The 22,788-nt window shown below is 40.5% G+C and overlaps 1 pseudogene; it reads left to right on the forward strand.

Annotated features, from left to right (window-relative positions):
* Positions 1-8,108: 8,108 nt before the first annotated feature.
* On the forward strand, positions 8,109-8,779 carry LOC147000901 (zinc finger protein 58-like; annotated as a pseudogene).
* The last annotated feature ends 14,009 nt before the right edge of the window (positions 8,780-22,788 follow it).

Here is a 22,788-nt window from a genome sequence, read left to right on the forward strand (position 1 = left end):
ATTAGAGAAATTATTCTACAGTGGTTGGTTGGTGTGTTTGTATTTCTTCCCCCTCTCGGCATACACACACAAAACTCCCATCTCCCTGAGGCCCATCCGATTCCTGTATCACCTCAAAAAAGAGCAGGCTTTTCCGGACATCAGCTTAATACTGCACACGATTCACACACACACCCTCAAATCCAGGGTGGGCTACACAACATAGTAGGACAAAATGATAATGAGAGCTGGAAGGAGATGAGAGACACCCCAATTGGAATGCCAGAAGCCCCACCAAAACACAAAGCCAACAACCATAAGGACCTAGCACAGGCCCATGCTTGCTCTACAACTCCTACTTTATTCTCTGTGAGCCACCATGAGCCCTCCTTAAATGATTCCACAGGTTCTTGCAATGTCTTCAAGCCCTCTGGTTCCCAGAATTCCTTATACAACCCTTTGACAGGATTCCCCAGTCATCAAAAAGAAGACCTGATGGAGACTCCTAATATTTTGGTGTAGGTTGGTGTGTATCCATTTTCCACCATCTTTGAGAGGAAGCCCTTATATACTTAGGTGTTTGAATGGTTGTCCCATAAAGAGTGGCACTATTAGGATGTGTGGCCTTCTTGCAGGATGTGTGTAACTGGTGTGGATGAGAGCTTTGAGTTCTATACTCAATATATGCCTAGTGGTAAAAACAAAAATTCCAGCAGTTTAATTTTACAAGTGAAAACTCAAGAGCCAGAGACCTTGGTGACAGCCTGCTAGCTCAGAGAGGCAACTGCCCTTCCTATCTCACTGATGTCCCCAATGGAAAAAGGTCTTTTCTTCTTCCACATGCTGTCTTAAGTACACTACTCTTCAATGTCCTTCCTTTCTGTTTCCTTATGTTAACTCCCTGTTAGCTGGTTGCTTGCTCTGCCTCTTTACCTAGGGTTAAATTTATTTGGCTCTTGGGTTAAAGGTTGTGCTAGAGCTGAGCCACACAAGTTTTTTTCCAGTTCACAATCTTGGAGCTCAAAATGTGATAAAATATTCTGCAACATTCCCACCTTTTGTCTAAATACAAGACTTCTGCTAACATCAATAAACAACATAGTGTATAATAAGAATAACATTCACACTGTCCAGTCCATTTCTATTTGTTAATCTTGGAGGAAGTACTGTACTATCTAGTCTATCTTCATGAACCCAAAGTTCTGTACCTAAATCACTTTCTATCATAACTTGCATTTATTAATTGAAAACACATTTTTAAACCATGAAGCATTTTCTTAAATCCTAAACAACTATTTATTTATTTATTTATTTATTTATTTATTTATTTATTTATAAGTGGAAAGGGCTGCAAGTTTAATAAGTCAGTAGGGGGCCTTTGTCGTCTTCTCCTTCTTCACTTTGGGTTTCTTGGCCTTGTCTGAGGAGCATTCTTGCTTCTTGAAGCCAGCGGCATACCTGCTACTGCTGCTGGAGTGGGAGGAGTTGCCAGGGTCAAGCCTTGTGCCTGCCTCTGACCCACTCCAGCGCTTTAAGAGGACAGCGTTTGGGGTCTCCCACTTGACCTGCCCCCTCTGGCTTCTTATAACCAGGGCCCAGGACTGCACCAAGTCAAACTCTATGGCGGTCACCAGGCTGGATGGCCCGAAGCTTTAGTAAACAACTAAATCTTAACTGTGATACTATGTGATCTAGTCTTCTGCCCCATCAGAGAGTTGGGAGAGAGAAATATTTCCTGAATAAATAGGAAGTACAGATCAAGCAGCTTACAAAACTATAGAAATATTAGGGACTTCTGGTGGCCTGTCAGTCACCCAAGATTCTTCTGCAGTATTGGCATATTTATCTTTTCAATATACTGGCAGATTTTTCTCTGAAGCAACAAATAGGAAGGACTTCTCTACTTGTCCTGGCAGAGTTGGGATTCGACTTTCTTTGTGGCCTGCTTGTCCACAGCTTGAAGGGCAGATGGTCAGCAACTGAGGGAAAGGTAGTTTCATGCCCAGTGACAGTTTGCAACATTTGCAGCAAATTTCATAAGGAATTTCTTCGATGCTCATCATCTTCTTTGAAGTAGTATGGGATTGCTACCATACTACTAAACTGACATTTCTCATTGTCAAAAATTAATAAAAAAAAAACAGTTTAAATGCTACAGTCAACAGATTTTTGATGTTTCTAAAGACTATCTGACCATTGAGGATTGGCTAAAGGCTAGCAGGTGACTTTTCTGATGTTGGCCCACCAGTTTTGCATGGTCTCTGATGGATGAGCTCTACGAGGCAAGATCCCAATGAGACTTCATCTCAGGATTGCTTCCTGCAGCTGATATCCCTTTCCTCTCATTAAATTAATATAATAATCCCTGGGCATTAGCCTATCCTACTGAGCAGATTTCTTGCAGATCAACAAAAAGATAAACTTTCATGCATTAAACCTCTTTCGATGAATTAATGATTTTTACATAATTTCTGATTTGATTCAAACAATCACAGGAAGAAAGTTTTAAGAGTTGGTTTTAACAAAAGTGGATGCTCACAGTCAGCTATTGGATGGATCACAGGGCTCCCAATGGAGAGGCTGGAGAAAGTACTCAAGGAGCTAAAGGGATCTGCAACCCTATAGGTGGAACAACATGATGAACTAACCAGTACCCCGGAGCTCTTGTCTCTAGCTGCATATGTATTGAAAGATGGCCTAGTCGGCCATCACTGGAAAGAGAGGCCCATTGGACTTGCAAACTTTGTATGCCCCAGTACAGGGGAATGCCAGGGCCAAAAGAATGGGAATGGGTGGGTAGGGAATTGGGAGGGGGTATGGGGGACTTTTGGGATAGCATTGGAAATGTAATTGAGGAAAATACATAATAAAAAATATTAAAAATTTAAAAAAGAGATGGTTTTAGTTGTTTTCGTAAAAATATGTAATAAAGTTAGACTCAAGAATAGAATGTTAATAGTTAATGCTGCATAATAAGAAATCAAATGAGCTTTCATAGTTACACTAAAAAGAGAAATTGGCTTGAGATAAATTTGTGTTCAAGGAAAAACATTCAAATCCAAGAATAAAGCCACAGGTGTGCTTTATCATAAGGCAAGGCCATATGAAACTTGCTTTGAACTTATAATGAGTCTATAGAATGAAACACTGCTTTGAACTTGTCATTGTTATTGCTCTGTAACTTCCATTTTTTAATTTAACATTTTATCTATGAGGTAATTTTCTAAAAATCTTTTGTCTAAGGAGATATAAAAAGGCCAAAGAAAATATCAGTAGTTTTGAGGTGGGGCACTCTGTCTCATCCATTCTTCTAAATGTTGTGATATAGCCATTTTCCACTTCATCCAGTGTGTATGTTTTTAATATGAGTGCCGCTTTCTTTTTTCTCTGGTTCACAAGTAGGTAACTAGACTAGCCTGTCCTGCAAATAGAGCTCCTGTACCCCATTTTTAAATTGGGTTATCTGGAGTTTTGTAGGTTAACTTGAGTTTGTCAATTGTTGATCTTAGAGCCTGAGCCACTGGCATTCTAATCAGGGAATTTCCCCCTGTACCAATGAGTTAGAGGATCTTTCCCACTTTCTTTTCTATGTGATTCAGTATATCTGGTTTAATATTGAGGTCCTTGGTCCAATTGGACTTGAGGTTTGTGCAAGGTGATAAATAGGGATCTATTTTCATTCTTCTACATGCAGACAGCCAGTTAGATCAACACCATTTATTGAAGATGCTTTCTTTTTTATTGCATGGTTTTGGCTTCTTTGTCAAAAATCAAGTCTCTATATGTGTGGGTTTATTTCTGAGTTTTCAATTCTATTACATTCATCGATCTGTCTGTCTCAGTACCAAAACCATACACTTTTTAATCACAATTACTCTGTAGTACAGCTTGAGGTCAGGGATGGTGATTCTTTCTGAAGTTATTTTATTGCAAGGGATTAATTATTTTGGTTATCTTTGTCTTTTGTTTTCCCATATGGAATTGAAAATTACTCTTTCAAGGTCTAGCTGTCTCTTGTGAGACTAGGCCGGGGCCTAGCAAACACATAAGTGGATGCTCACAGTCAGCTATTGGATGGATCACAGGGCCCCCAATGGAGGAGCTAGAGAAAGTATCCAAGGAGCTAAAGAGATCTGCAACCCTGTAGGTGCAACAATATTATGAACTAACCAGTACCCCGGAGCTCTTGACTCTAGCTGCATATGTATCAAAAGATGGCCTAGTTGGCCATCACTGGAAAGACAGGCCCATTGGACATGCAAACTTTATATGCCCCAGTACAGGGGAACGCCAGGGCCAAAAAGTGGGAATGGGTGGGTAGGGGAGTGGGGGGGATACATTTTAAAAAAAACAATGTGTTGAAATTTTGATGGGGATTACATTGAATCTGTAGATAGCCATTTTCACCATGTTAATCCTTGTTATCCATGAGTATGGGAGATCTTTACATCTTCTGATATCTTCTTCAATTTATTTATTCAGAGACTTGAAATTCTTGTCATACAGAACTCTCACTTGATTGATTAGATTTACATCAAGATATTTTATATTATCTGTAGGTATTGTGACAGATATTGTTTCCCTAATTTCTTTCTCAGCCTATTTATCATTTGTATAAAGGAAAGTTAGTGATCTCTTTGAGTTAGCTTTATATACAGTCACTTTGCTGAAGTTGTTTCTCAGCTCTAGGACTTCTGTGGTAGAATTTTCCGGGTTGCTTATGTATACCATCATATCATCTGCAAATAGAGATACTTTGACTTCTTCCTTTCCAATGTATATCCACTTGATCTCCTTTTGTTTTCTACTTGTTCTAGGTAGAACAAGTCTATATTGAATAGATAGGGAGAGTGCATTGCTTTTATTATGTTTAGGTGCATGCCATGAATTCTTCATCTCTCTATGACTTTTAACATGAAGGATTGTTAGATTTTGTCAAACGGTTTTTCAGCATCCATTGCAATGATCATGTGACTTTTTTCCTTGAGATTGTTTGTATATGTATTACATTGATGGATTTGAGTATATTGAACCATCCTTAAATCTCTGGAATGAAACCATCTTGATCTTGGTGAATGATGATTTTGATGTGTTCTTTGATTCAATTTCCAAGAATTTTCTGGAGAATTTTTGCATCGATATTCGTAAGTGAAATTGGCATGATGTTCTCTTTCTTTCTTTTTTTCTTTTTTTGGATCTTTGTGTGGTTTAGGAGTCAGAGTATCTGTGGTTCCATAGAATGAATTAGGTAGTGTTCCTTCTGTTTCTATTTTGTGGAATAGTTTGAGGAGTATTGCTATTAGCTCTTCTTTGAGGTCTGGTAGAATATCTGCATTAAAACCATCTGGCCCTCAGCGTGTTTTGTTTATTTGTTTGTTTGTTTTGGAGGTTGTTAATGACTACTTCTATTTCCTTGGGGGTTATGGGACTGTTTGCATAGATTACCTATTCTTGATTTAACTTTGATACATGGTATCTGTCTAGAAAATAATTCATTTCTTCTAGATTTTCCAGTTTTGTAGAGTATAGGTTTTTGTATTACGTTCTAATGATTTGTTGAATTTCTTCAGTTTCTGTTGTTATGTCTCCCTTTTCATTTCTGATTTTGTTAATTTGGATACTGTCTCTGTGCCCTATAGTTAGTTTGGCTAAAAGTTTGTCTATCTTGTTGGTTTTCTTAAAGAAACAGCTTTTAGTTTTGTTGACTCTTTGTATCATTCTCTTTGTTTCTACCTGGTTGATTTCAACCCTGAGTATGACTATTTCCTGTTGTCTTCTCCTCTTGGGTGTGTTTGCTTCTTTCTGTTCTAGAGCTTTCAGGTGTGCTGTTAAGTTGCTTCCCCAATTCCCGTGAGCTGGGGTGGGTAATTTTTGATCATTTGATGGGTGATGGAAGTTTGTCATCTGTTAAGAGGGGTTGATCAGAAGTTGTTAATGATATTAGTGGGGGGGGGAGTTAAAGAATTTAGATTCATGGATCTTTTTCTTTCTCTTTCTTCTATCTTTCTTTGTGTTTTATCTAATGGTAAACAGGGAGAGGAAATGGAAAGAAAATGGGGTGACATATGAATAAAGAGATAAAGGAGTAGGTCATTGAATCTGTTTAAACTAAGGAGTACCTTAGACCAAATTACTTACATTGGTATAGAATTTATATACTTAATATAAATTTAAGGTTATTTATGTTACAAAGTAGCATACTACGTTTCAACTCTTGTTTTAGGTATTATACATATACAATTCATTTAAAAACATAAGCTAAAGTTACAACCCCTGAAAGCTACTATTACAAACTGTTTTAAATAATTATGAAAAGCAAGTTAGTCATTCATCAAACATGTAGTCTTGTTTGGTAGTAGTTTAGTTAATTATAAATAAAAATAAGCTTTGTTTACCCTCCTATAGCTGTTTTCAAACGTCAGCAGATAAATAGCTAGAAACATGCAATGTCTGCCTACTCAGATATCCCTTAGATACGTATATGGTTTTCAGTCATTTCAGAGATCTACAGCATATGTCATTTAATATGTTTTAATAGTAAAAGCTTTTCATGACAGTGAGACACATCAGTTCCTGAGAGCATTCCCAATCTACTTCCAAGAAAATTATGGGTACCAAGGAACTTCCATCTGGAGTTTTAATTCACAAGTTTTAAAACTTGCCCTTGCCTAGACTTCTCACAGCATGCCATCCAAAGTGTGGACAAATAGGACTTTGGGAAGGTGACAAAGGAAGACAAGCTTCCAATACTCCTGCTTCACAGAAAAGCCTGTCATTCATTCTGGGCTTTTAGGTTGAACATGGATTCCCCAATTTGTAGAGGAACATTGGGGAAATTTCCAGGCAGCTCACAGTCTCTGTCATTTTTATAGTTTTGGAAGCTTCTTGCTCTGCACTTCCTGTTTTCTCAAGTAATATTTATCTGTCTCAGGTCTCTGATGAGGTTAAAGACTAAATAGTTATAATCTCACATATAACCTTCAGTTGTTCAGGATTTAAGAAAATGTTTTAAAGTTTAAATAAATATTTTAGGTTGGCAATTAAGGGTATGATAGCAAGAAATACAGGTACAAAAATTTGGACTCATCAAGATAGTATAGATGGTGAAGTACTTTCTCCAAGATTGCCAGACACAAATGGACTGGACATTGTGAATTTAATTCTGTTCACTAAATTAAAGAGGGCGCTAGATCTCGTTACGGTTGGTTGTGAGCCACCATGTGGTTGCTGGGATTAGAACTCTGGACCTTCGGAAGAGCAGTCGGGTGCTCTTACCCACTGAGCCATCTCACCAGCCCCCAAGTCTGCCTCTTTATACAACCCAGGGCTACTAGCCCAGAGGTAGCCTCTCCCATATCGGGCTGTGCCATGCTTCATCAGACACTAATTAAGAAAATGCTCTATAGGCTGACACACAGCCTTGTTGAGGCCGGCCAGCAGCTCACATGTCCGGGTTCGAGCCTGGAAGGCATCTTGGGATCTGGAAGAAAAGAGGGAACCTAGGTGGGTTGAAAAATAATGGAACCAAGACATGCTAGTCTGTTCAAGGTTCAACTTTAATGACAGGGAACACGCCTTATAAAGAAAAGGGGAGAAAGTCCATTCCCACCAATTCATCCTTGAAGCCTGGAACCAGCTGCAGGTGATGATGTGCAGAATAGGGCATAATCTCCAGAATAGCTGGGGGGTGGGGGTGGGGCTCTCAGCAGGTAGCAGTATCTTGAAGAGGAACAGCAGCAGTGGCAGAACAATAGAGTGATCTAGGGAGGAAGGCTCCACCCTAGATAATCTTCTTAGTGGCAGCAAGGTCAAGTTCTGGTTTAGCCTGCTTCAGGCTTATGGGAGACTACACCCTTTGGTCCCTACATGCCACCCTCAGCACTGTCACCGAAGCCCTGCCTACCTCTATTCTCCCCCCATAATTGGCTGTTGCCAGTTTTATTTAAATGAGTAGTTTTAAATTAGGGAACAAGCTTTATATACCAAAGGATGTTATATGCTGGAATTCACTTGTCTTGGAGAAGCCAGATCTTGGGGTAGAGAATTTAGCATTTGAATACATAGAGCAGCACCAGGCCAACCCCCAACAATAATGTGTGGCACTCACTCTCTTTTCTCTATTTCAGGATATGCTGTCATTCAGGGATGTGGCCCTTGATTTCTCTGCAGAGGAGTGGGAATGCCTGGAGCCTGCTCAGTGGAAACTGTACAGGGATGTGATGCTGGAGAATTTCAGCCACCTTGTGTTCCTGGGTGAGGATGACTTCCACGATGAACTCTTAATTAATTGTCAGCATGAACGTTGCTCCCTTTATACAGTACCTCATGGGAGCTTGTGCTTCCAACCCTGACGTTCATAGGGCTGCTTCTTAGGAAAATCATTCAATACTTCAGAAGTATTTCTCTTGTATTCATACCCTCCCTTAAATTTATTCTTCTTAATAGAATGTAAGGTGTACACCTTAAAGAGACTGCCACACACTTCAGTTTTAAACGTTTTCCTTTTATCTGAGGGATGTGTAGCTCCAGGGCTGTAAGTCCTAAACTACTCCTCAGCATTCTCATGGGCCCATCAAAAACACATGAAGTAATCCTCTATACTCATTTATTGTGTCTTCTTATTCCTTTAATCACACAGCCCTGGAAGGGACATGCTATTTCCCAGGAGAACACACTTAGCATGTTGTTCCCCTTTCCCACAAACAGGTCTTACTTCCTCTAAACCATACTTCCTCACATTTCTGGAGCAAAGGGCCTTCAGAAAAGACGGGCAGCCACCACCATGCACCCAGGTGTGTGAAAGGGAGGGTTCAGAGAATAGAGTGGGAGATTCAAAGATCCAACATAAAGCCATTGAGATACAATATTCTCTTTGTAAATCATGTTTTAAATCTCTCATTTTCTGTCTGACATTTAGGATGTTTTGGGTCTCATAAGGTTGGTTTCCCACCACCACATGGTTCACTTGTCTTTCCCACCATGGCCATGTGAGTATAATATACCTGTACAGATGTTTGTGAGCCTCATGTGCTTGTTGGGGATTGAGTTTTCTTTAGGACCTGGGATGTTAGTCCTATTTTCTTTAAAATGAATTGTCAAATTTATTTTTAGGAGAAATCATACATGTGACCTGAACACCACCGTGACCTGAACGCTCAGACTAACACTTCCACGCAGAGGCAAAATAGTTCCATAAAAGGGACATTCTAAGCTTTGCATAATCCAAATAATTAGTGATTTTTACATTGCCTAGTGGGAGCTACTGGAGAGTAATACCACATCCAGCTCCATCTGAGGTTGATATTAGAAGTTTGGACTCCTTAGAGACAAGTGATGAGTTGGTATGAGGATAGACCCGGACCTACAGATTTTTAGTAATTGCAGAGAAGGAGCTTTAATGTCTCTGGGGAAGAGAAATTGTCTACATAGCTGACAGACTGTGAGCATTACTCTCCAAGCATTATCTCTAATTCAGGTTATCCCTGAATCATTCCCCTCTGTGTTCTTTATGCATCTGATAGGAGATGTATATTATTTCTCATTTCACTCTGCAATTCTTCCTGACTGATGCTGCCCTCTGGGGTTTATTTTACATTGGCATTGTTCTGCAACTTGGATGCCTTCCCTGGTCTTTACACCACAGGTTAAACTGTGTGTGGACTCTTTCTTTACATTTAACCAGAACAGAACTCCAGCTCTACAAGTGGATAATGACAGATACATCATCTACCATTTTTCACATGTGTTATTGCCACATTAAGCCAGGAAACTAAACTTGAAGTGGATATTTTTGGATATGTCATGTGATGCAGACTCATGTCGTGTTTTGCTAATGCAAGTCCCATGGGAGAACATGTGATGCTTGGAGAGTAGAAATAGGACTCAATAGACAGTGATGGTGCACTGGCATAGGACCTTTGCCACGCTTCTTTGGTCTCGAGTTTTTGTCTTCACTGATCTTCACTTTGTGGAGAGAGGCACACCACAAAACTTCTCCTGGTGTCCTGGCTGGTCCTGGTGGCTCCCGTTGACTCCTGCCAATTCAGTGAAGGCCTGCCTAGTGGTTTCTGCTGGATGTCATTTCAGTGAAGGCCTAGTGGTTTCTGCTGGATAGTGCCACCACTGTTGATTTATTTTTGTTATCCTGACACCATTGAACTAGATTGTTGCTATCTTGACAGAGATTGGAATCTCTCCAAGGAACTACTTCTAAACAGATCCACATCCCCTTGTCCTATTTATCATCTTTTCTCCCCTACCTTTGGATGGGCTGTGGGGACTGTGTGTGTGTGGGGTGGGGGTGGTGGAGCATTTGAGAACCCTTATTAAAAGTAGGTTTAAAAAATCTAAGCCTACATAAACTTCTACAGTGAGATTGTTCCACTTCTTCAGCAAGAGGTCTAGTATCCTCTCCTGATGTCCTGTCCTACTCTTTTTCTTCAAGTATGTTTGATTTTATTCTAATGTTGCTTTGCATGACCATGAAATGGAAAGAACTGCTTATTTTTATACACTCAAGTTGCTACCTTGTTATATTAGATATCATGTTCCTGGGAAATTCTGAATGGAAATTGTGCTGTATAATGACAGTTGGTTTCTGTTTAGAGAAAATATTTGAATATGAGTCAAACACATACAGAAGAAATTAGAAGAAACATTTTCATCTTTGGGTTGTAAGTATTTCTGTTTATAAGCCCCTCCACAGTTGTTTTCAAATGCAGTGGTATATCATGAGGAGAAATGTTATGTCAGTTTGTGTAGCAGAGTCTTTCAAATACTTTATTCAATGTTTTCTTTGCATACAACACAAACATAATCCCAGCACTTGGGAGGCAGAGGCAGGTGGATTTCTGAGTTCGAGGCCAGCCTGGTCTATAGAGTGAGTTCCAGGACAGCCAGAGCTACACAGAGAAACCCTGCAAAAAAACCCAAAAACCAAAAAATAAAAAAACCCCACAAATATAACTCACACAGATGAGAATTTCAGTTCTAGCTATTTGCAGAATGAAATTCACTTAATATTTTATTAGAAGCAAGCTGCAGCTGTTTATTCAATATTTTAAAAATCACAATTACATATAGACATCCATCATACAAAGTGAGGCATTTTTTTTCAAGCTAGTGATCATCTAAATTTACATTCCATATTCAAATGAAGACATTACCTGTGGTCTCACCTGTCTTTTTTAGTATTCTAATTATATATTTTGGGTCATAGGACTGAAAATTTGGTAAAATGAGAATTCATGATTGCCATGGGTCACTGTTATATGGATAAAAAAACCTGTACAAGAGACCTGTGTGCTGGCTAGTCCATGATGTTTCTAGTGTGTTTGTATGGCACAAAGTTCTGTATTTGATAGATATTCTAAAGCTGACATGAAGGGTTACCAATGTTTGGGAGATTATTGGGAATTTAGCCATTTCTTTGCATCTAGCTTTGATTTGTCCTGCAATGGCCTAGCAGTCAAGTTTTTCTGGGTTTTCTCACAAATATCTTTAAGGGATGAAATCGGGAGGTGCAAGAGTTTTGTTAATTTCTACTCTGTCCATTCAGTGGGCCAAAGTGTCTGAAAAGACCACTCACCTGAACCAGGAGTACTTTTCACTCTCTCTTCATCCTGGGAAAAAGCCATAGTGACATCCACCAGCACACTAGGCCTGATGGCGTTTACATTGGTGTTCACATTACTATTGATGGTTTTAATATATACGAATAGCAGTCATTCATTTATCTTTATTGCCAGAAATGCTTTCATTCAGGGATATGGCCATCGATTTTTGAAGTATTAGGAAAGTTGAGAACCACTGAACTATTTGGTTAATTCTGTAGACTGGTTTTCAAGTCTCCAGTTCATGAATTCTAACCTGATTGAATTAACTAATTATTTGATTATTGGTTTGAATTCTCCTTGCTTTTCTCCAACTTTGAAATACATTGTTAGATGGAGGGGGTGGTTCTGATGCTAAAGTGTTGTTCTCCAATTGGTTCTTGATCTGTCTGTAAAGAAAGCCAGACCCTAATTACTGGATGGAACTTATAGGCGGGACTTCCAGGTTCAAGGAGGAAAAGGAAGATGCAAAGGAGGAGAGGAATGGGGTTTTTTTGTTTGTTTTTGGTCCTTTTTTTTTTTTTTTTTCTTTTTTGGTGTTTTTGTTTTGGTTTGGTTTGGTTTGAATTTTTGCTGTGCTTTGGAGGGAGAATAAGCCAGCAGCCATATGAGGTCATGGGAGGAGGAGCTGGGGCCTGTGGCCACTACTACTGCTATGTGGTCTTAGATGTTTGACAGGGGCTAGGTGGGACTAGCCACTGAAGTTTAGGGCAGGGGGGAGAGTGGAGATAAAAATATTATTAGTGTTTCTTTTAAAATTGGATATTTTCTTTTTTTTTTATAAAGAAGGGATTATTTATTTATTTATTTATTATATGTAAGTACACTGTAGCTGTCTTCAGACGCACCAGAAGATGGCATCAGATCTCATTACGGATGGTTGTGAGCCACCATGTGGTTGCTGGGATTTGAACTCAGAACCTTCGGAAGAGCAGTCAGGTGCTCTTACCCACTGAGCCATCTCACCAGCTGTGGCCTCCCTTCCCCCAGCCTGGAACCTGCTTGCTCAAGGGTGGAGCTACCTGCTCATTCGTCCTGCCACGCCTACTGCTGGAACCTGCCTTTGCTGCCTGGAGGCACACACGTGTTCGTCCTGCTACTGGACCCTGAGTTACTTGGCGGGAAGCTGGGTTCCCTCCCCCTTCCTTTATAACTGAGTGTCTGGAAATAGTAAAATTGAGCCTTGATCAGAATGTTTGTTGTCTTGGCTCCATTCTTTCTTCCGCCCCGTCTAGATTCCTCTCTTTTCAGTTCGAACTGCCATTCTCAGTTGAACCGTTCGTGTTGTGGACTGCGGGCAGGCCGCAACAACCAACCCTGGATATTTTCTTTACTTACATTTCAAGTGTTTTCCCCTTTCCAGGTCTCCCTTTCAGAAGCCCTCTTTACCATCCCCCCTCCCTTTGCCTCTATGAGGGTGCTCCCCCATCCACCCACACGATAAAAATATTATTAAGGGCACACTTTTCCAAGCAGGAGATAGTAACGCCCAGCAATTGTGTTCTAAGGCTAGTTGAAAAGGAACAAACTGTGTATGTGTCTCTTCTGTCTGAACCGGGTGGGGACTGGTAGCAGCATGTTGTTGCCTCCCAGAGCTAAAGGCGGGTAGAGCATAAAAATCAACTAGCAGTCTAGAGAGATGGCTCAGTGGTTAAGAGCACTGACTGCTCTTCAGAAGGTCCTGAGTTCAAATCCCAGCAACCACAGGGTGGTTCACAACCATCTGTAATGAGATCTGATGCCCTCTTCTGGTGTGTCTGAAGACAACTACAGTGTACTTAGATATAATAATAAATAACTCTTTTTAAAAAAAGGAAAGAAAGAAAGAAAGAAAGAAACCCATTGTCCTCTTCTGTCACACTCACATGGCTCAGACACACTCAAACATGCACGGATAAGTAAAACATGAGCCAGGCAGTGATGGCACACACCCTTTGATCCCAGCACTTGGGAGGCAGAGGCAGGCAGATTTCTGAGTTCAAGGCCAGCCTGGTCTACAGAGTGAGTTCAGAAACCCTGTCTTGAAAAACAAAAACAAAACAAACAAACAAAAAACTAAAAAAAAGAAAAATGAACTAGCAAAAGTTAGGTTATTTACTGAAGACCTCTCTGCTATTTAAATTAAGAACTCAGTATGGGGCTGGAGAGATGGCTCAGCGGGTAAGAGCACTGACTGCTCTTCTAGAGGTCCTGAGTTCAAATCCCAGCAACCACATGGTGGGCTCACAACCATTTGTAATGGGATCTGATGCCCTCTTCTGGTGTGTCTGAAGACAGCTACAGTGTACTTGTCATATATATATATATATATATATATATATATATATATATATATACTTCTCATGTGTTGGTACAATGTTCAAATGTTCATAGATATGGGTAAGTCGAGTCGATATATGGGGTATTTATTTACCTTTGGGGAATCTTTGTTTATTATTGTTTTGAAGGACCAATCTAGATATAAGAATGTGCTACTGAACTACCTTATTGTTTACAATAATATTTTTAATATCATTGTGAATATTTACAATCATTATATCCACTTTGTCAATATGTAGTCCACAGAAACAGAGACCTATATTGAGAAGGGAGATGAGTCAAATGATCTCATTCAGAAGAATGGATCAGTAACTGCTGTTCTCTTACTTGAGTATTTGCACATATCCCAAAGGCCACCTCAAAACTGAGTTTATCTGAAAGCAAAAGATGTAATATTTAAATGCTCATAGCAAATGATTTTTTCATTGAATCTTTTTGCTTTTTGAATTTGATTTAAGCCATGCCTCAGTTTTTAAAATAAATGTTCTTTTGTGTGTGTGTGTGTTGCTTAAATGTATGTCTGTGCACAGTGTGTGCACATGTTCAAGAGAAGGAGATCCTCTGGAACTGAAGTTATAGATGCTTGTGAGACACCAGCATGTGATGGAAACTGTCCTCTGCAAGAGCAATGAGTACCCTTAACTGTGGAGCCCTCTTTCTAGCCCATAATTCATGCCTTTTTGTAGAGAACAGACAAGTACCATCCCTGCCCCTATCAATCATTAGTAGCATTTTCTATCCTGGATGTATGTTTAGAGTTCTTTTCTTCAAATATAATGAATGGTCATGGCAAACAATTAATTATATTTGGTTTCACAAAAGGACCTTTCCTGCATGAATCCTAAGTGACAACAGTATAACTAGATGAAACTCCACTGAAGACATAGCAGTATTTTTTTTTTGAAAGGATATGACATTGGCAGGCATTGAAGATAACTGTAAAGCCCATTAAGCAGAGCAAGTGACTTAGGAGAGGATCTAGGATAGGAAAAAGGGAAGTTTTCCTTATGAACCAATATATAATAAGGCCCTTCACTCAGTACCCACACATTCACTTTTAAACCAGAGTTAAGTGGCTGGAAATGCAGTTGGTACAATAAAGGTAGAAGGAGTCTCATAACAGCCAACTCCCCATAGTTAGAGCCTTAGATACAACATACACAATTTTTTTGTATTATATGCCATGTAATGCACATCTTTCATTTTTCCTCCACATTAAAAACATTTTGCGGGCTGGTGAGATGGCTCAGTGGGTAAGAGCACCCGACTGCTCTTCCGAAGGTCCGAAGTTCAAATCCCAGCAACCACATGGTGGCTCACAACCACCCATAATGAGATCTGATGCCCTCTTCTGGTGTGTCTGAAGACAGCTATAGTATACTTACATATAATAAATAAATAAATCTTTAAAAAAAAAACATTTTGCTTGTTTCCAGTGCTGGCATTTGTCCACGTGGGACTAGAAATAAAGTAAAACATGTGAGATGTGGACCTGTTCAGAACAATTATGAACGGAAGTTCCCTGAAAGAATAACACCTGCTTCTATATTAAATATTCAAGGCTGATTGGCGTATTGTGCAAGTCACTCTTCAAATTTTGAGAGGTGTCTTAGGCTGTAAATAGCCATTCAATACCTCAATTTTGTGTGATATAACATGCTTATGACTGTTAGGTACATTGTTTTGCAGTGTAGAAACAGATGCCTAACTCTCACCAACACAAATATCAGGAGTGTTATCCAAGAGGAATGCCAAGAGAACATCTGGTCCTACAGCAGGAGTGGAGTAAGTTGTAACATATCTCCACAGTTTCACCCAACATGTTTTCAAGACGTCTTGATTGACAAGTTTCTTTGTTCTGTAACTATAAATGTTTCATGAAAATGAAACTGTGTTGTAATACAGTACTTAAGGTAATAAGATACTTGAGTCCTGGACCACAGTATCAGATAGCAGTTTCCCCCATTTGGTTGCTTACACACTCTATAAGTAACCCCTCCTCAGGTCTATAAGAAACCTCAATCAATACACTTACAACTTGGACACTGGTACATTTCTATGCTGCCTATCTGGGTTTTCTAGGCATTTGTGTGTGTGTGTGTGTGTGTGTGTGTGTGTGTATGTGTGTGTCTCCCTAGTGATACCTCACATAATACATTGTCACTTGTATTTGGCTTCAGAACAAACAATTCCTTATTCCCTTTCTGGTAAGAATGGTGTCTTAGCTACGGTTTCTATTGCTGTGAAGGAGCGCCATGACCATGGCAACTCTTAGTAAGTGAAGCATTGAATTGGGGATGACTTACAGTTTCAGGGGTATCATTGACTATTGTCGTTACTGAAAGCTTGGCAGCACTCAGGGAGACATGGTGCTGGAGGAGAAATATTTACATCTGGATCAGCAGGCAGCAGGAAAAGAAAGAGCAACACTTGGCCTGGCTTAAGCATTTGAAACCCCATAGCCCACCCACAGTGCCATACTCTTCCATCAAGGCTATACTTCCCCCCACAAGTTGACACCTAATATTGCCACTCCCTATGGGCCAATGGGGGCCATTTTCATTCAATCCACCCCAAATTATTTCCTTTCTTCATTCCTACACTATCCTAACTTTCAGATAAACAGACCTGTACTATCATAGGAACACAAGCTACATGAACTCATTTAGCATGTAGAATGAATACTGGAGTGTTAAAAGTTGTCAGGTATGAATCATTGTAACTGGTGTTCCTACTTGCATATCTATACACATCCAAGAAAGTGGTGGTTTAAATATGCTTGGCCCAGAAAGTGGCACTATTAGGAGGTGTGGCCTTGTTGGAGTAGGTGTGGCCTTGTTGGAGTAAGTGTGTCACCATGGGTGTGGGCTTTAAGATCCACATCCTAGCTGCCTGGAAGTTTGTCTTTGAAACAAGATGTTTAACTTTCAGCTCCTCCTTAGCCAGGCCTGCCTGGGAGCTTCCATGCTTCCTGCCTTAATGATGATGGACTGAACCTCTGCAACTGTAAGCCAGCCCCAACTAAATGTTGTTCTTATAAGAGTTGCCTTGGTCATGGTGTCTGTTCATAGCAGTAAAACCCTACTAAGATACCATCTCAAAATTGAGTTTATTTTTCAAACAACCCTGAGATTCCACCTGACACCAGTCAGAATGGCTAAGATCAAAAATTCAGGTGACAGCAGATGCTGGCAAGGATGTGGAGGAAGAGGAACACTCTTCCACTGCTGGTAAGATTTCAAGCTGGTACAACCACTCTGGAAATCAGTCTGGCAGTTCCTCAGAAAATTGGACATAGTACTACCAGAAGATCCAGCAATACCTCTCCTGGGAATATACCCAGAAGATGCTCCAACATGTAATAAGGACACATGCTCCACTATGTTCCTGAACATAACAGCAATGGCTTGTGCTGTAAGATCAAGAATCAACAAATGAGACCTCATAAAATTGCAAAGCTTCTGTAAGGCAAAGGACACTGTCAATAAGACAAAATGGCAACCAACATATCTAATAGGGGGCTAATATCCAATATATGTAAAGAACTCTATAAGTTGGACTCCAGAAAACCAAATAACCCTATTTTAAAGTGGGGTACAGAGCTAAACAAAGAATTCTCAACTGAGGAATACTGAATGGCTGAGAAGCACCTAATAAAATGTTCAACATCCTTAATCATCAGGGAAATGCAAATCAAAACAACCCTGAGATTCCACCTCACACCAGTCAGAATGGCTATGGGCAAAAACTCAGGTGACAGAAGATGCTGGCGAGGATGTGGAGAAAGGGGAACACTCCTCCATTGCTGGTGGGATTGCAAGCTGGTACAACCACTCTGGAAATCAGTTTGGCCTTTCCTCAGAAAATTGGACATAGTACTACTAGAAGATCCATCAATACCACTCCTGGGCATATACCCAGAAGATGCTCCAACATGTAATAAGGACACATGCTCCACTATGTTCATAGCAGCCATATTTATAGTAGACAGAATCTGGAAAGAACCCAGATGTCCCTCAACGGAGGAAGGGATACAGAAAATGTGGTACATTTATACAATGGAGTACTACTTAGCTATTAAAAACAATGAATTCATGAAATTCTTAGACAAATGGATGTATCTGGAGGCTATCATCCTGAGTGAGGTAACCCAATCACAAAAGAACACACATGATATGCACTCACTGATAAGTGGATATTAGCCCAGAAGCTCAGAATACCCAAGATACAATTTGCAAAACACATGAAATTCAAGAAGGAAGGCCAAAGTGTGAATACTTCGGTCCTTCCTAGAAAGAGGAACAAAATACCCCTGGAAGGAGTTACAGAGACAAAGTGTGAAGCAGAGACTGAAGGAATGACCATCCAGAGACTGCCCCACCTGGGGATCCATCCCATAAACAACCACCAAAACCAGACACTATTGTAGATGCCAACAAGTGCTTGCTGACAGGAGCCTATATAGCTGTCTCCTGAGAGGCTCGGCTAGTGCCTGACAAACACAGAATGCTCACATTGGATGCTCACAGCCATCCATTGAACTGAGCACAGGGTCCCCAATGAAGGAGCTAGAGAAAGTACCCAAGAAGCTGAACGGTTTTGCAGCCCCATAAGAGGAACAACAATATGAACTAACCTGTATCTCCAGAGCTCCCTGGGACTAAACCACCAACCAAAGAAAATATATGGTGGGACTTATGGTTCTATCTGCATATGTAGTAGAGGATGACCTAGTTGGTCAGCAATGGGAGGAGAGGCCCTTGGTTCTGTGAAAGTTTTATGCCCCAGTATAGGGGAATGCCAGGGCCAGGAAGGAGTGGGTGGGTTGGTGAGCAGGGGAAGGGGGATGGGATAGGGGGTTTTCCGAGGGGAAACCAGGAAAGGGGATAACATTTGAAATGTAAATAAAGAAAATATCTAATAAGAATGAGTTTATGGGGGTAGCTAGGGCGCAGGGTCGGCTGACACCCGCCAGCTACCCACGACCCCCGCCACAGGATCTTAAGACTTCTGGTGAGTGGAACACAGCTTCTGCTCCAATCCAGTTGCGCACGGGACCTGAGACTGCATTAGTTAGGGAAGCAGAAAACCGTCCTGAGTAGGGCCACAGGCCTCTTCCGGCCGGACCAGCACCAGGGTAGCTAGAGCGCAGGGTCGGCTGACACCCGCCAGCTACCCACGACCCCCGCCACAGGATTTTGAGACTGCTGGTGAGTGGAACACAGCTTCTGCTCCAGTCCAATCACGCGGGACCTGAGACTGCTTTGGTTGGGGAAGCAGAAATCCGGCCTGAGTAGGGCCACAAGCCTCTTCCGGTCAAAAAAGTGCTGGGGTAGCTAGAGCGCAGGGTCGGCTGACACCCGCCAGCTACCCACGACCCCCGCCACAGGATTTTGAGACTGCTGGTGAGTGGAACACAGCTTCTGCTCCAGTCCAATCACGCGGGACCTGAGACTGCTTTGGTTGGGGAGGCAGAAATCCGGCCTGAGTAGGACCACAGGCCTCTTGCGGCCGGACCAGCACCGGGGTAGCTAGAGCACAGGGTCGGCTGACACCCGCCAGCTACCCACAAACCCCGCCACAGGATTTTGAGACTGCTGGTGAGTGGAACACAGCTTCTGCTCCAATCTTTAAACAGTGACAACGACAACAACTAACCCCAGAGATTACCAGATGGCGAAAGGTAAACGTAATAATCTTACTAACAGAAACCAAGACCACGCACCATCATCAGAACCCAGCACTCCCACTTCGCACAGTCCAGGGCACCACAACACACCAGAAAAGCTAGACACGGATCTAAAAGCATATCTCCTGATGATGGTAGAGGACTTCAAGAAGGACTTTAATAACACACTTAAAGAAATACAAAGGAACACTGGTAAACAGGTAGAAGACAGTAAAGAGGAAGCACAAAAATCCCTTAAAGAATTGCAGGAGAACACTGCTAAAGAGTTACAAATCCTTAAAGAAAAACAGGATAACATAACCAAACAGGTAGAAGTCCTTAATGAAAAACAGGAAAACACATCCAAACAGATGATGGAAATGAACAAAACCATACTAGACCTAAAAAGGGAAGTAGACACAATAAAGAAAACCCAAAATGAGGCAACACTGGAGATAGAAACCCTAGGAAAGAAATCTGGAACCATAGATACGAGCATCAGCAACAGAATACAAGAGATGGAAGAGAGAATCTCAGGTGCAGAAGATTCCATAGAGAACATCGGCACAACAATCAAGCAAAATGTAAAATGCAAAAAGATCCTAAATCAAAACATCCAAGAAATACAGGACACAATGAGAAGACCAAACCTACGGATAATAGGAGTGGATGAGAATGAAGATTTTCAACTCAAAGGACCAGCAAACATCTTCAACAAAATTATAGAAGAAAACTTCCCAAATCTAAAGAAAGAGATGCCCATGAACATACAAGAAGCCTACAGAACTCCAAATAGACTGGACCAGAAAAGAAATACCTCCCGACACATAATAATCAGAACAACAAATGCTCTAAATAAAGATAGAATACTAAAAGCAGTAAGAGAAAAAGGCCAAGTAACATATAAAGGCAAGCCTATCAGAATTACACCAGATTTTTCACCAGAGACTATGAAAGCCAGAAGATCCTGGACGGATGTTATACAGACACTAAAAGAACACAAATTCCAGCCCAGGCTACTATACCCAGCCAAACTCTCAATTAACATAGATGGAGAAACCAAAGTATTCCACGACAAAACCAAATTCACACATTATCTCTCCACGAATCCAGCCCTTCAAAGGATAATAACAGAAAAAAACCAATACAAGGACAGGAACCACGCCCTAGAAACAACAAGAAGGTAATCCCTCAACAAACCTAAAAGAAGACAGCCACAAGAACAGAATGCCAAATTTAACAACGAAAATAACAGGAAACAACAATTACTTTTCCTTAATATCTCTTAATATCAATGGACTCAACTCCCCGATAAAAAGACATAGACTAACAAACTGGCTACACAAACAAGACCCAACATTTTGCTGCTTACAGGAAACTCATCTCAGAGAAAAAGATAGACACTACCTCAGAATGAAAGGCTGAAAAACAATTTTCCAAGCAAAGGGTATGAAGAAACAAGCTGGAGTAGCCATTCTAATATCTGATAAGATTGACTTCCAACCCAAAGTCATTAAAAAAGACAGGGAGGGACACTTCATACTCATCGAAGGCAAAATCCTCCAAGAGGAACTATCAATCCTGAATATCTATGCTCCAAATACAAAGGCAGCCACATTCATTAAAGAAACTTTAGTAAATCTCAAAGCACACATTGCACCTCATACAATAATCGTGGGAGACTTCAACACACCACTTTCACCAATGGACAGATCATGGAAACAGAAACTAAACAGGGACACAGTGAAACTAACAGAAATTATGAATCAAATGGATCTGGCAGATATCTACAGAACATTCTATCCTAAAACAAAAGGATATACCTTCTTCTCAGCACCTCATGGTACCTTCTCCAAAATTGACCACATAATTGGTCACAAAACAGGCCTCAACAGATACAAAAATATTGAAAGTGTCCCATGCATCCTATCAGATCACCATGGACTAAGGCTGATCTTCAATAACAAAATAAATAATAGAAAGCCAACCTTCACGTGGAAACTGAACAACACTTTTCTCAATGATACCTTGGTCAAGGAAGGAATAAAGAAAGAAATTAAGGACTTTTTAGAGTTCAATGAAAATGAAGCCACAACATACCCAAACTTATGGGACGCAATGAAAGCATTTCTAAGAGGAAAACTCATATCTCTGAGTGCCTCCAAAAGGAAACTAGAGAGAGCACACATTAGCAGCTTGACAACATACCTAAAAGCACTAGAACAAAAAGAAGCAAATTCACCCAAGAGGAGTAGACGGCAGGAAATAATCAAACTCAGGGGCGAAATCAACCAAGTGGAAACAAGAAGAACAATTCAAAGAATCAACCAATCAAGGAGCTGGTTCTTTGAGAAAATCAACAAGATAGATAAACACTTAGCCAGACTCACTAGAGGGCACAGGGAAAGCATCCTAATTAACAAAATCAGAAATGAAAAAGGAGACATAACAACTGATCCTGAAGACATCCAAAACACCATCAGATCCTTCTACCAAAGGCTATACTCAACAAAACTGGAGAACCTGGATGAAATGGAGAAGTTCCTAGACAGATACCAGGTACCAAAGTTGAATCAAGATCAGGTTAATGATCTAAACAGCCCTATATCCCCCAAAGAAATAGAAGCAGTCATTAATAGTCTCCCAACCAAAAAAAGCCCAGGACCAGATGGGTTTAGTGCAGAGGTCTATCAGACCTTCAAAGAAGATCTAATCCCAGTTCTTCACAAACTATTCCACAAAACAAAAACAGAAGGTACTCTACCCAACTCATTCTATGAAGCCACAATTACTCTGATACCTAAACCACAAAAAGACCCAACAAAGATAGAAAACTTCAGACCAATATCCCTTATGAATATTGATGCAAAAATCCTCAATAAAGTTCTTGCTAACCGAATCCAAGAACACATCAAAACAATCATCCATCCTGACCAAGTAGGTTTCATCCCAGGGATGCAGGGATGGTTCAATATACGGAAATCCATCAACGTAATCCAGTATATAAACAAACTCAAAGACAAAAACCACATGGTCATCTTGTTAGATGCGGAAAAAGCATTTGACAAGATCCAACACCCATTCATGATAAAAGTCTTGGAAAGATCAGGAATTCAAGGCCCATACCTAAACATGATAAAAGCAATCTACAGCAAACCAGTAGCCAACATCAAAGTAAATGGTGAGAAGCTTGAAGCAATCCCTCTAAAA

Source organism: Mus caroli, unplaced genomic scaffold, assembly GCF_978045245.1.
Source record: "Mus caroli unplaced genomic scaffold, Mus_caroli_1 scaffold_15, whole genome shotgun sequence".
Classification (NCBI taxonomy): Eukaryota; Metazoa; Chordata; class Mammalia; order Rodentia; family Muridae; genus Mus; species Mus caroli.